Here is a 16,034-nt window from a genome sequence, read left to right as displayed (position 1 = left end):
TTACAAAAGTAAACCTATCATTTCATCTGTAAGTATTGTTTCAGTATGTATCTGGAAAAGATGATTACTCTTTTGAAGACAAATCTGGAATTTCACAATCACACCCAAAACAGTTCACACAACTTCCTTAGCATAAACACATACAATCAGTGTTCCGATTTTTCCAAATGTCTTATCAGGATTTTTTCAACAGTTTGTTTGAAACAAAAATCAACTTTGTGGATGCCTCTTAAATCTCTCTTAATTTGTAGATTTCCTCCATTTCTCTTTTGTCCTTGGATTTTCTGTGTGTTTTGTTTTTGTTGTTTGGTTTTCTTTCTTTCCTTTAAAAACCAGCCATTTGTCATGTAGAGTTTCCTATACTCTAGATTTTGCTGATTGCATCCCTGTTGCATCATTAACATGTTCCTTTGTCCCCTGCATTTCCGGAAAATTGGTGTTTATTTTGATCAGAACATATATAAATGTCTGGTTATCTCTCTTTTTTGTGATATTATCACCATTTATAAGCATTGTCTGACTCTACCTGGATTATATCTGTAGAGCCTGAAAATAGTCTAATTCTATCATTCTTGGCTTATCAGCTGAAATTCTTCTACAGAGAGAAGCTACCCCTACTCAACCCATTATTCAAAGAAAGAAATTGTATAAGAAAGCAGAATAGACCAAGCGCAGTGGATCACGCCTATAATCCCAACACTTTCAGAGACCGAGGCAGGCAGATCATTTCAAGTCAGGAGTTTGAGACCAGCCTGGCCAACATGGCAAAACCCTGTCTCTACTAAAAATACAAAAATTAGCCAGGTGTGATGATGCACACCTATAATCCCAGCTACTCGGGAGGCTGAGGCAGGAGAATCAGTTGAACCTGAGAGACAGAGGTTGCAGTGAGCTGAATTCATACCACTGTACTCCAGCCTGGGTGACAGAGCGAGACTCCATCTTAAAAAAAAAAAAAAAGGCAGGCTAAATATTTAATATGTTCAATGTATTTCCTAGATTTTAAAATAATGATTCTCTAGCATTCTCCAAAAATAATTGATGAGGTTTTTTATTATATGTTATCATTATGAACACTTGCATTGAAACCTATTCAAAGTGTTTTAATTCATTGCAATTATTATCATTCTGGAAGACCAATATGTCCCATCTTTGGCCTCTGGGAGGTTCTTTAGGTGGTCTCTTAAGTCACTTAACCCATCTCTAGTGGCATTTAATAGCTTCTTTGCTATCTAGTGTAACAAGTCATTTTAAGCTCTTCTTGATTCATAGTTAGAATCAGCCAATTCTCCAAGAAGACTTGGTCCATCTTAGCGGCAAATGGCATTAGAGATCACAATTTTCATGCTGGGGATGCTCACAGCCACTAAACTGGCCACTACCTCTCAGTCTCTTAGTCGACTGAGTGGAAAATTTTTAAGGTAAAATACAGTTCACACTGACAATTCAAATTCAGAGTTACGGTTTTCATTTAACCTCATCCATCTTACATCCTTTCCTCCTTTCAACCATGCCGAAACCCTCAATTCTCAATGTCAACAACATAATCACTCATTTGATTCATTTCCATGATACACACACAACAATCTCAGAATATCAATGTCAACACTACTACCACCAACAGGCATTCTGAATAAAATTGAAGATATTTAGCTTCTTCTTGTTCTTTGGGAATAACCCACTGGAGATGTCAAAACACTGTGTTTTAGTGTCACTTGGAATATTTCCTTTCTGCATGGTTATGCCAACAACTGGATACACAGCTTGATTTGTTTCATTTTTCTGAAAGTCTTTGAGTTTAATTTACTTTCTTACCATCTCATCTGTTGACTTTACATCTAATTCCTTTATCTCCTTTTCTTTGCTTTTTTTTTTTTTTTTTTTTTTTTTGAGACAGAGTCTTGCTCTGTCATCCAGGCTGGGGTACAGTGGTGCGATCTCGGCTCACTGCAACCTCCGCCTCCCAGGTTCATGCAATTCTCCTGCCTCAGTCTTCCAAGTAGCTGGGATTACAGGCGCCCACCACCACGTCCAGCTAATTTTGTTGTTGTTGTTGTTGTATTTTTAGTAGAGATGGGGTTTCACCACGTTGGCCAGGCTGGTTCAAACTCCTGACCTCAAGTGATCCACCCGCCTTGGCCTCCCAAAGTGCTAGGATTACAGACATAAACCACTGCACCCAGCCTCTTTGCCTACTCCTGACTCATGAAGGCCATGCTTTCTAAAATGTACATGCCAGGTAAATATTCTTATGTGCTTCAATTAGAAATAATTTTTGCTTCAGGATTCTTTGGAAGGCCTCATTCTGTTTCTCATTTTGTTTTTTCTGCTATTTCATCCTTAAACATGGCTCTTTCTAGCTAAGTCTGGTATTTGTTAATAGGGTGGATGGCTTACCTTACCAGTGCAGTTATGGGATTAATCATTATAATTGATAATAATATATTCATTGAGGCCTTACTAGGTACTAACAACCAAATACTCTGAATTGAGAACTATCTTAATCTCCCTAACAGGCCTGTGACATAGAGGTTGCAATCTCTATTTTAGAAATGAGAACTCCAAGACGCAGAATATCTTACCCAAGAGAGCACAGCCAGAAAGTGTCATAGCCAGGAAGAATACCTTCTCAAAGTTAAAGCTAAAAGGAAGACTGATGTTTACCTCCAACTCCAAATTCCAGCATCTAATACAAGTTTACTTCCTACTCGTCTGATGAACCAAAATGGTCTGACGTCACTAAGGGTGGCAGGTGTCTGAGTTATCGGCAATGAATCTGTTCAGGTCTGTAGCAACCTCAATTTTTGCCTCCTGGGAAGAAAGAATTCAATTGAGGGGCAGAAGAGGAGACTGAAGCAAGTTTTAGAGCAAGAGTGAAAGTTAATTAAAAAGCTTTAGAGCAGGAATGAAAAGTACACTTGGAAGAGAGCCAAGTGGACATCTTGGTGGACGAGTGCTCTGTTTGACCTTGGACTTTGGGTTTTATATGCTGGCATATTCCCAGCTTCTTGCATCCCTTTTCCCTTGATTCTTCCCTCGGGGTAAGCTGCCCGCATACATGGTAGCCTACTAGCACCTGGGAGCTGAACATGTGCAGTGTGTTTACAAGAGTTGTATATATGCTCACTGAAGGTATTCTTCCCTTTTCCAGTGGAATGTCCCTGGAAGGTCATACTCCACCATTTTGCCTTTTTTTTTTTTTTTTTTTTTTTTTTTTGAGACAGTGTCTCACTCTGTCACCCAGGTTGGAATGCAGTGGCATGATCTCGGCTCACTGCAACCTCCGCCTCCCAGGTTCAAGCAGTTCTCTGCCTCAGCCTCTGAAGTAGCTGGGATTACAGGTGCCCAACACCATACCCTGGCTAATTTTTGTATTTTTGGTAGAGACGGGGTTTCACCATCTTGGCCAGGCTGGTCTTGAACTCCTAACCTTGTGATCCACCACCTCGGCCTCCCAAAGTGTTGAGATTACAGGCATGAGCCACTGTGCCCAGCCCATGTTGTGTCTTAATGCACATGCTTGAGCCCATTCACCCAGCTCCTGAGATCTTATGAGGAAGCTGCTGATCATCAGTTTCAGGTGTTTCCTATCTAGTGGGAGACTGACTTTCCCTGACACTGGCTGCAACCTATTAGAGAGGCAATGTGACAACTGCCTGACCATGACCTGATGGTGGCTTGACTTTCTTGGTGGGGTGTGGGGTCCCTCTCCTGCCCTGTTAGTGTCTGACTAGCTACCCACTGTAACAACATTAAGGCAAAAGATGTAATTTCTAGTGAAGATGAGAATAAGTTAAAGATTCTCCCTTGACCAAATGCAATTTATAAAAACTTTTAAACCACTATCTACCCCCAGCATTCCCTGTTTCCAGGGTTCGGCTTTTCTCCATCATTTTTAATAACAGTCCCTAAGATCCAATCCATAACAGCCAGTCCCTCCGTGTGGTTGTATATAAGAGTTGTGGACTCTAAATGAAACAGAAGAGATCCTATGGAAGTGCCTGTTTCCTGGATGGGACAGACTCTGTCTCTGACCCGTGGGGAGAGGGGTAGTTGTTCTTCCTACCTATTCCCGAGCAAATGGCACCACTCCTTTCAGAGAGGACAGTGGACAGAACCATGCCACCAAAGAAGCTAAAAATTCTGGGTTAGTTTTGGTGTAGACTGATACTAGATTACCAAACAATGTTATAAGTCACCTGTATTGATAAGAAAAAGAGAGGTCACAGTCAGGCGCAGTGGCTCACGCCTGTAATCCCAGCATTTTGGGAGGCCAAGGTGGGTGGATCACCTGAGGTCAGGAGTTTGAGACTAGCCTGGCCAACATGGTGAAACCCTGTCTCCACTAAATATACAAAAATTAGCCAGGCATGGTGGCAGATGCCTGTAATCCCAGCTACTTAGGAGGCTGAGGTAGAAGAATTGCTTGAACCTGGGAGATGGAGGTTGCAGTGAGCTGAGATCATGCCATTAAATTCCAGCCTGGGTCACAAGAGCAAAACTCCGTCTCAAAAAAAGAAAAAAAAAAAAAAAGAAAGAAAGGAAAAAGGAAAAAGAGAGGTCATGAGACAAGGGGTCAATCTTTCATCATAACTATAGTTAGAAAGTTTCTCCCAAATGTTGTTTTCAGAAACAGGAACATAGTCAATTACATTATTTGGGGGGAAATTTCCTAACTACTGTTTTTGTGTAATTTCTTTAGTATTCACACAGCAATTGGGAGAAAACTCTTTCAAGAGCTGATTGCCTGAGGCCATCTTAAAGTGGAAGTCCTCTATACGTTAAATAATTTAATCTTCACAACAAACCAATAAAGCAAAGGTTAATGTCCGCAGTTGTCAAGTAAGGAAACTGTGACTTAGAAAATTGGCCAAGGTTACATGGTAGAAGCTTAATTCCAAGACTCTTCCTACTACTCCACCCTACCAAGAAGCAACCTTTTGTCTAGGAGGAAAGCTCTCCATTAGGAATATATATTTTCACCCTCCAGGGAATATATTGATTCCTGATATTCAGAAGATGTCCCTGATATTAGGAGGCACATTAGATGCCTGTGGGAAGAGCCCTAAGTACTCGAAAAAATGCAAATCCTCGGCCAGGTGCAGTGGCTCATCCCTGTAATCCCAGCACGATGGGAGGCCGAGGTGGGCAAATCACGAGGTCAGGAGTTAGAGTCCAGCCTGGCCAAAGTGGTGAAAACCCATCTCTACTAAAAATACAAAAAATTAGCTGGGCATACTGGTGGGCACCTGTAATCCCAACTACTCAGGAGGCTGAGGAAGGAAAATTGCTGGAACCCAGGAGGCAGAGGTTGCAGTAAGCCGAGATTGTGCCACTGCACTCCAGCCCAGGCAACAGAGTGAGACTCCATCTCAAAAAAAAAGAATGCAAATCTTCATTGCCTTATGTGGACAACAGCCCAAGGGCCAAGGTCCCCATGGGCTGGTGGCCTTGCTAGGGCTCCAGTCAAGGACTCCTGACTCCTCTACCTCTCTTCCCCCTAGAATTCAGGTTACCACTCACCTGACTCATATCCTTAATTCCTCAGCAGAAACTTCTCATAGCTTCAACTTCTTTTCAGTCAGGTCAAATAAAAATGTTTTTAATTAACTGCCTTGGTTTTTATGCCTTACACCCAGCTGCTTTTTGCAATCTGGCAGGTCCCATCTGTTGGTTTTTCAGCAGGCTGCTTCTGCATTCATTGCTTCTTTCCCATCATTTTACTGAGCAACCCCTGGATGCCCAGAACGTTATCCTGGGTGCCGTGGCAATACAACATATAAGGAGCTATGGTCCAGAAGTGGAGGCAACACATCGTGAGAGCACTCTATAGAGTCTGATAAGGATAACAGCTGCGGTGTGTGCAAATACAGGAGGGGATGAGGACCATGCTGCAAGGAATGAAGAAATGCTCCACAGACGAGGTGGCTTTGAGCCTTAAAGGGTAAATTGACCAAATGAAGAAGAGATTATTTTGTAAATGATGAAGAACAACAGAAACCTTCTCAATGTTAACAAAAGAGAGGAAGAAATAAAATTCAATGGCTGTGTAATGAATTCTAAAAATTGGAGTTAAACTTTCTCTTGGAGACTGCAAATACCCTCCACCAGGCCTGAATAACTGCATGTATACATTAGTGTTTAGTGCTAATTCCCAAAATCTGACCAGCACCGAGTTAAGACCATCATCAGGGAAGGGAGCTTTAAGGACGGTTTGAGTGACAGAATCCACTTCGTTATCAAGACATTTTGTGGGAAGGAAATTTGGCAGTCGAACAAGAGGTGGAGGAGAGATGAAAAGGGAGCCCAGGACAAGCCAATATCTGCTCAGGCCCCCTGAGGAGGCAAGGGTGGAAAGAAGGCAGCCCAGGTATTTTTCTGTGGAAGCCATTTCTCAAGTGTCTTCCACAGACTAGTCCAGCAGCCTAGAGCCCAGTGTCGAGCCCAACTCCCCAAATCCCAAATGAATTGCCGCCCATTAGCTGCCTCTTCCAGACCAAGACAATAATGACACACCTGTGGTATTGGCCTCCTCATGGAAGACTAAGAGAACCTCGAGCTGAAACTGATGAGGAGAAGAAAGTGTGTCATCTGTTAGTTTCCCAATGCCACCCAAACAATGCATACATTGTGTCTTTTAAAAAACACATACTTTTATTACCTCAAGGTTTCTGTAGCTCAAAGTCCAGCATACCGTGGCTGGATTCTTTGCTCAGGGTCTCACAAGGTCAAAATCAAGGTGCTGGCCAACTTAGGACCTCATCTGGAGGCTCTGAGGGAGAATCTACTTCCAGCCTTATTCAAGTTGTTGGCAGAATTCAGTTCCTTGTGGTTGTAGGGGTAAGGTTGCCATTTCCTTGACACCTGGTCCCTTCGATCAAACCAACATGTCATGTTGAATGCTTCCTGAACGTTGAATCCGACTTCCTCTTCTTCCTCTGCTTTTAAGGGCTTGTATGATTACACATGGTCTACCTAGACGATCCATGATAATCTTCCCATCTTAAAGTCTCTGATTAGTCATCTTAATTCCATTTAGAAAGTCTCTTTTACCCTGTAAGGTAACATATCTGTGGGTGTTGTATCTCACTGAACTCAGTGTCTCAGGAATTTGGTGGAATGCTCTTAGGGACAATGAGTCTACCTACTGTCTTGTTTTTTCTAAGACCAGCCCAGCGGGCGCAAAAGAACCAGCGGGTAGGCAAGTGTAACAGCAAAACTGCACGTTTATTTTGGTAACCTAAGGTGTGCGGGAGAAGTCTGTCGGCCTCCGGGGAAGGAGGCCAGCAGAGTCCCCCCCGTGGGGCTCTCGGACGGACTTCCCACAGTCCCGACATCCCGACAGGAGTGGGGCTGCAAGAAGGCCGCGTGGCTCAATGGCGGAGAGCGGCTTTTCTAGGAGTGGGAGGGCAATAGGTGGGGCATGGGCGTGTCAGGGGCATTCCGCAGGTGCAACCAGGTAAATCTTGGTCTCTTCAGATTGACGTCACCTGGCGCATGCCCAGTTGGTCTGCACCCTCCCTGGGCGCCAGCTGCATTTTCGCGCGCTGGGAAGAGTTGGGGGTGGGGATGAAGAACCCGGAAGTGCACCATCTTGCCTCGGTTCGTCCAAACACCTACCTTGCCATCCTTCTCCCTTTGAGTGTCCATCACTTCACTACCTAATCTTATAAAAAGTCACTGCCGAAGTTGCTTATCAGTTTAAGGAGATTTGGGGCTGAGACAATGGGGTTTTCTAAATATACAATCATCTCATCTGCAAACAGGGACAATTTGACTTCTTCTTTTCCTAACTGAATACCCTTGATTTCTTTCTCTTGCCTGATTGCCCTAGCCAGAACTTCCAACACTATGTTGAATAGGAGTGGTGAGAGAGGGCATCCCTGTCTTGTGCCAGTTTTCAAAGGGAACGCTTCCAGTTTTTGCCCTTTCAGTATGATATTGGCTGTGGGTTTGTCATAAATAGCTCTTATTATTTTGAGATACGTTCCATCAATACCAAATTTATTGAGAGTTTTTAGCATGAAGGGCTGTTGAATTTTGTCAAAGGCCTTTTCTGCATCTATTGAGATAATCATGTGGTTTTTGTCTTTGGTTCTGTTTATATGCTGGATTACATTTATTGATTTGTGTATGTTGAACCAGCCTTTGCATCCCAGGGATGAAGCCCACGTGATCATGGTAGATAAGCTTTTTGATGTGCTGCTGGATTTGGTTTAAAAATCACAAGCATTCTTATACACCAGTAACAGACAAACAGAGAGCCAAATCATGAATGAACTCCCATTCACAATTGCTTCAAAGAGAATAAAATACCTAGGAATCCAACTTACAAGGGATGTAAAGGACCTCTTCAAGGAGAACTACAAACCACTGCTCAGTGAAATAAAAGAGGACACAAACAAATGGAAGAACATACCATGCTCATGGATAGGAAGAATCAATATTGTGAAAATGGCCATACTGCCCAAGGTAATTTATAGATTCAATGTCATCCCCATTAAGCTACCAATGAGTTTCTTCACAGAATTGGAAAAAACTGCTTTAAAGCTCATATGGAACCAAAAAAGACCCCGCATTGCCAAGACAATCCTAAACCAAAAGAACAAAGCTGGAGGCATCATGCTACCTGACTTCAAACTATACTACAAGGCTACAGTAACCAAAACAGCATGGTACTGGTACAAAAACAGAGATATAGACCAATGGAACAGAGCAGAGCCCTCAGAAATAATACCACACATCTACAGCCATCTGATCTTTGAAAAACCTGACAAAAACAAGAAATAGGGAAAGGATTCCCTATTTAATAAATGGTGCTGGGAAAATTGGCTAACCATAAGTAGAAAGCTGAAACTGGATCCTTTCCATACTCCTTATACGAAAATTAATTCAAGATGGATTAGAGACTTAAATGTTAGACCTAAAACCATAAAAACCCTAGAAGAAAACCTAGGTAATACCATTTAGGATATAGGCATGGGCAAGGACTTCATGTCTAAAACACCAAAAGCAACGGCAACAAAAGCCAAAATTGACAAATGGGATCTAATTAAACTAAAGAGCTTCTGCACAGCAAAAGAAACTACCATCAGAGTGAACAGGCAACCTACAGAATGGGAGAAAAGTTTTGCAATCTACTCATCTGACAAAGGGCTAATATCCAGAATCTACAAATAACTCAAACAAATTTATAAGAAAAAAACAAACAACCCCATCAAAAAGTGGGCAAAGGATATGAACAGACACTTCTCAAAAAAAAGACATCTATGCAGCCAACAGACACATGAAAAAATGCTCATCATCACTGGTCATCAGAGAAATGCAAATCAAAAACCACAATGAGATACCATCTCATACCAGTTAGAATGGCAATCATTAAAAAGTCAGGAAACAACAGGTGCTGGAGAGGATGTGGAGAAATAGGAACACTTTTACATTGTTGGTGGGACTGTAAACTAGTTCAACCATTGTGGAAAACGGTGTGACGATTCCTCAAGGATCTAGAACTAGAAATACCATTTGTCCCAGCCATCCCATTACTGGGTATATACCCAAAGGATTAAAAGTCATGCTGCTATAAAGACACATGCACACGTATGTTTATTATGGCACTATTCACAATAGCAAAGACTTGGAATCAACCCAAATGTCCATCAGTGACAGACTGGATTAAGAAAATGTGGCACATATACACCATGGAATACTATGCAGCCATAAAAAAGGATGAGTTTGTGTCCTTTGTAGGGACATGGATGCAGCTGGAAACCATCATTCTCAGCAAACTATTGCAAGAACAGAAAACCAAATACTGCATGTTCTCACTCATAGGTGGGAATTGAACAATGAGATCACTTGGACTCAGGAAGGGGAACATCACACACCGGGGCCTATCATGGGGAGGGGGGAGGGGGGAGGGGGGAGGGATTGCACTGGGAGTTATACCTGATGTAAATGACGAGTTGATGGGTGCTGACGAGTTGATGGGTGCAGCACACCAACATGGCACAAGTATACATATGTAACAAACCTGCACGTTATGCACATGTACCCTAGAACTTAAAGTATAATAATAATTTAAAAAAAAAAAAAGAAACATCTTTAAAAAAAAAAAAGAGAGCCCATCCAAGGCCATGCCCCTTCTATACCCAAGACTAACAAGTATTTACTGAGTTGGGTTAGTTCGAAGCCTTACTCTCTAGATCTCATCGGATTCTATCAACAGCCTCCTGTATGAGGCCTGTTATAAAAGTGATACGGTTTGGCTTTGTGTCCCCACCCAAATCTCACCTTGAATTGTAATAATCCCCACGTGTTGCGGAAGGGACCCGGTGGGAGGTAACTGAATCATGGGGGTGGGTTTTTCCCATGCTGTTCTCAAGATAGTGAATAAGTCTCATGACATCTGACGGTTTTATAAAGGGGAGTTCCCCCACACCTACTCTCTTGCCTGCCACCATATAAGACGTGACTTTCTCCTCCTTTGCCTTCTGACATGACTGTGAGGCTTCCCCAGGCATTGTGGAACTGTGAGTTCATTAAACCTCTTTTTCTTTATAAATTACCCAGTCTCATGTATGTCCTTTTTAACAGCCTAAGAACTGACTAGTACAAAAGATAAGAATCAAATTGGTATTGGTCAAACAACTTGCCCACATTGCACAGCCAGTTAGAAGGAAACAGAACTAAATATACCTCAAACATGAATGCCTGTGTTGTTTTTCCAGTGGCCTGGCCCAGCCCTGATGCTTCTCTCAGGCTCACTGTCTGGTCTGGCACAAAATGCTCTTATGAATATTCAGTATTGTACACTAAAAGATTTTCTCAGAACAGACACCAAAAAAACAGATAAAAGTTCACAAATGCAAGGACAGCTTCTCCTACTCTGTAGTCCACATAGCTTCTAACGCAGCACTGAGCACACAGTGGGAACCTAATAAACGCCTACTGTTTAAAACACAGATCCATTGATTACAATAAAAACACAGCGGATTGAAAATTTTCAGAAATGTGACTTGCACCAAGATTTGTCTCTTATGAGTTTGCTCTGGTCAACATTTTTGCAGAGGCTTGGTGTGGAAAGAACTATTTCCACGTATTTCATAGATTGAGTCTCTGATGAATGAAAATAGTAGTGAAAATTTATTCACCTTCCAAAATCTCGTGGAAGAGGAGCCGCCAGATCACAGGCCCAGATCACCGTTCCCATGCTAGTTTTGCCCTGAAGCAAATAGCCTGAGACTGGGGCTGCATATCCCTAGCTATTTAATTAAATTGACAGTCAGTTATTTTTTCTTAATCAATGCTGTGGTTATGTCAGTTTCAAAGCCTGTCATCCCTCTTCCAGCTTGGCAAGGTAAGAAAAAGCACAGCACAGCCAATTCATATAAAAATACTTCTGTGACATATGTCCCCAAGTGGGACAGGAGATAAAAGTTCCAATCTCCTTCTACCGTGAACTTCATCTGGGGTCTGGAGTAAATCAAGACTAAAGTGTACATATTTATTAAGCGCTTGCTGTGAGTGAAACACTCTGCTTGCTAAGTATTAGTGGAAATGGCAATAATAAAAACATCTAGTATATATTGTGCTTATTAGACTGGAAAATACTCTCTCACACAAACTCAGTCTTCATAACTTTTTAGAGAAACAAATACACTGATCACTGTTTTGTGGAAAATGGAGGCTGTAGAAGGCTATGTGATATGCCCACCGTTACTGAGCCAGTATTTCATGGCGCCAAGACTTTCAGAGGACATTTTGATTCCAAGTTTATTATTCTTTCCAGGATGTGATGAATTGGCAGATGAACAATGTATAATAGAATCAATATGGTGGGGATGGAACAGCATGTCATCTGGGGTACTGGTTAGGCTTCTGGGATATGAGCGGGATTTGGAATACTGGCCCCGGGTGTGTCTGAGAGAAGAGGGCACGGGGCTTCTTCGTAGAAAGAGACCTCCCTCCTGTCTGCAGAGCAGGCTGGAACGTCCTTGAGGCTTTTACCTCCCCTGGGCACTGCATCCTTACAGTAAGCAAGGGGATGCTGTGGTTATCCCCTTGGTGCAGAGGAAGACCTAGACCTGTGTACAGGTCATTCAAAGTTGCCCAGGCTACTGCCACTCCAGCTGCTGCCTCCCAAGCCATGCAGCTATATGCTGGGTTTTAAAAAAAAGTCTCAGGGACTTAGTGATGCAGCCATGTTAAAGACATATTCTCCATTTCCCTGCAGACCTCTCCCCCAGAGCATACTGCCTCTTACATCCAAATAGTATCTAATGGGAAGAGCAATAGCTGTAGGGTCAGGGAACCTGGATTCAATTCCTGAGTGGCCATTTTAAAACACTGCTGTAAATTCTTTGACACTCATCCTACTGAAAGATGGGGTCTGTGTGACTCCTATCTTTGAAATGGGACCAACTTGTGACTGACTGTCTTAACCAATAGAGTTAGGAGGAAGGTGATACTCCTAACTTGGTGGCCCTCTAGTCAGGTGGTACTCCTAAAGGTGGCTTGCTAGGTCAGGAGAGGCCTTGCAGCTCCTGCCTTGGTCCTCAGGATGCTTGGTCTCTGATGGTCCCACCATGTGGGGATAAGCCCACGTTTGCACATAGAGGCCACATGTAGGTGCTCTGGGCAACAGTCCAAGCTGAATCCAGCCTTCCAAACATCCCACTTCAGGGATCAGCCCCTACTCAGGTCACCTATAATCATGGGAGTACTTGTTGGCACAGAGACCATCCTCACTGTGCCCTCCCCAGACTTCTAACCTGCAGAATCTGTGAGCATAATAAAATGATAGTGGCTTTTATGTTACTAAGTTTTGAAATGGTTTGTTATACAGCAAAGAAGACTTTGCCATAGAACATCTTGCTTCCAGGTACCAACTGTGTTTTAAATTCAAGAGCCCCCTTCTTTTTTAGAAAAAAAAAAAAAAATCCTGCTTCCCATGATGCCGTCAAGACTAAATGACACAGAGAATGTGGATCACTAGGCACAGTGCAAAGCACAGGGCTGGCCCCTACAAGTGTGAGTTTCCAAGGAAGCTGAGAAAGAGACTTCAGTTTGTCCTGAAAAGTGTGGCACATTTCCCACCTTGTCAGGTAACCTCCCTCACACTCTCCCAGGGCTCAGACTGCATGGGTTAGGCCTTTCCCGCCCACCTCCTCTCAGCAGATTGCCTGGTGGGATGAGAGGCAGCCATGGCAGAGAGGAGTGTTTTCACGTCTGACATCCGCTGCCCTCTGGACAGTCTGATCTTGTCAACTGTGGGAGGCAATTGTGGGAGGCAGCTCCATGTAGCAGCCTGGCCGAAGCCCACTGGACTCCCACAGTGACTCAGCACACAGTAGATGCCCACATTCATTATCATCACCAAGTAGGGGGGCTTTAGCACCTCCTCAGCCAGCACTTCTCTCTACATTGAATTCTGCATGAGTCTCATGATCAAAGTTCAAGTGTGACAGGCACATGTATACACAGAGAGGCTCGAAGCTAAGGAAATAATTCTCTGTATGGGTCTCTTTCTTTCTGAGGACCAGCACAAGGATAGTCCTTTCAAGACAAGAGGAGATTCCAAGCATCCTAGGAGGTGATAATTAACTTCCTGCCCCCCACAGGTCTGGGCCTGCGAGAGCACAAGAGGGAAGGACAGTCCCCTCTCCCTACATGACCAGATGGAACCCTGCCCCACACGCTTTAAGAAGGCCCAGCTTGCAACTCATGAATGCACTGCGCATGCTCCCCACACACGTCTCTTACTCTTACAAAACTGTGAATGTTTGCTTCCAGACTAAAAACTCAGATGTAAAACTAAATCAGAGAAACCATTTTACTGAGGAAAAACATTTAAAGATTAGTTAATACAATACAGCCATCTCATAAATACACCTCTATAGGAATGTCATAAATATCTGTGTGCAATTGTTCCCATTTTAGAATCTGAGAAGATAGGGATCCCTGAAAGACAGTGAGTCATATGTCAAAATCATCAAAATTCAGAGCAGAAAAGATCATAAGAGCATGTATGGTCCATTTCCTGCTGTTCTTACTACCAATGAGGAAACAGACTCTGGCCTGCGAGAGATAACCAAGCCTCAAAATATATGGAAACAATGTTTTAGACAAGATTCTTTCCATTGTCACGTTCCTGGCCATGTGTGGCTTTGAAACGACTCTAGAAGTTCTGACCAAATATTCACACACCTAGAGCTTTGTAGAGAGCTCTATTCAATGGTACATTTTTCTGATGGTCTAATCAACAACAACAACAAAGATAATTTCAGAAAATCAGTGCTCTGATGAGCATATAAAGGATGATGTTATAGAGGGTACCAGGGCAAGGTAAGTTTAGGGATGCTATAGATAACGGTCAAGAAAGGTTTGATTTCTGAGCTCTCGTGAGACTTGGGCTTCTTCCTAGGCTGGCATTTAGGAAGAAGACAGCCATGTTCAGTTCAAGCACCAAGATCATGAAGCCCAATGGCGAGAAGCCAGACAAGTTCAAGTCCAGCATCTCCAGGATCTTCTGGAGCTGAAGATGAACTTGGATCTCAAGGCTCAGCTCAGGGAGCTGAATATAACAGCAGCCAAGAAACCTGAAGTTGATGGTGGTCACAAAGCTTATTATAATCATCGTTCCCGTTCCTCAGCTGAAATCTTTCCAGAAAATCCAAGTCCAGATAGCACATGAACTAGAGAAAAAATTCGGTGGGAAGCATGCTGTCTTTATTGCTCAGAGGAGAATTCTGCCTATGCCCACTTGAAAAAACAATACAAAAAAATAAGCGAAAGTGTCCCAGGAGCTGCACCCTAACAGCCATGCATGATGCAATCCTTGAAGACTTGGTCTTCCCAAGTGAAATTGGGGGCAAAAGAATCTGTGTGAAACTGGCTAGCATTCAGCTCAGGAAGGTTCATTTGGACAAAGCACAGCAGAACCATGGGGGGCACAAGGTTGAAACTTCTTCTGGTGTCTATAAGGGAGTTCCTGGGCAAAGATGTTAATTTTGAATTTCCAGAGTTTCCATTATAAACAAAAATGACTAAATAAAGTATATTCACATTTAGAAGAAGAAAGGTTTATCTGAAGAAAGGATATTTGAGCAAATCTGCAGAATGAGACAGACCTAAACATGTGAAGAACTCTCCATGCAAAGGGAGCTGCCAGTGCTGAAGGCCTGAGACAGGGAAGAGCCAGTGCGCATGAACAGGGGGAGGGTGGTTTGAGACCAGGATGTGGGTAAGCTGGGCCAGATCTTGTAAATCCTCTTAGGCCACAGTAAGATGTTTGGACCTCATTCCCAGTGCAGTGGGAAGTTGTTGAAGTCTAAGTGATGTGGCCTTATTCACAGAATGCCAGCTACAGAGTGGAAAATGTTCAGAAAGATGCAAGGCCAGGTAGGTGCAGAGAAATCAGTGAAGAGGGCCACACAGTAGTCCCAGAAACAGAGGCGGCTTGGACCAGAGTAGTATCCATGGCAACGAAGAGGTAGCCGTGCTCTGCCGGATACTGACCACCGTCAGCACCCACTGAGGAAAGACAAAGCCTGTCTACCCCCTCTCTAGCAGGAAGGGAGCAAAGGCTGCCCCTCCAGCATCTCCAACAGGTGCAATTCAGGTCAGCATGGAGGAGGCCCACTCCCCACTGAGGCAGCCCATCTAGGGACAACCATGGGGCTTTTCCATTTAGCCAAAATCAAATGCCAGCAATTATTCATATTCTATTCATCTACCTTATTGATGTGCAACCCACTCAAGAGTGTCCAAGTAGTAGTAACCAATATAATACTGACTTCTTCAGCTAAGGAACAGATGCAGTCATTCACTGATATTTCACGGGGTGGTGGCACGTGGACTGTCATGGAAGCCTGGGTTCTGCTCAAACAGGTCTGTTTTCAGTCCCATCTTAATCACACAGTTGCCCTCGCTGAGAGAATCTCCCCCATCACCCTGTGGAGTAAAGAGGGCACTATCCCCAGAATCTAGCAGCAGAACTGCCTGGTGGGTGGACAAAGAAAGCATGCATGTTCAAA

General features: G+C 43.3%; 1 pseudogene; it reads left to right on the top strand.

The window, feature by feature from the left end:
- The first annotated feature begins 14,447 nt into the window (after nt 1-14,447).
- Nucleotides 14,448-15,034, top strand: LOC111537755 (annotated as a pseudogene).
- Nucleotides 15,035-16,034: the final 1,000 nt, after the last annotated feature.

This window comes from Piliocolobus tephrosceles, chromosome 9 (genome assembly GCF_002776525.5).
Source record: "Piliocolobus tephrosceles isolate RC106 chromosome 9, ASM277652v3, whole genome shotgun sequence".
NCBI lineage: Eukaryota > Metazoa > Chordata > Mammalia > Primates > Cercopithecidae > Piliocolobus > Piliocolobus tephrosceles.
Note: the sequence above shows the minus strand (reverse complement) of the source record. Positions and strands in the feature narration are given on the sequence as shown.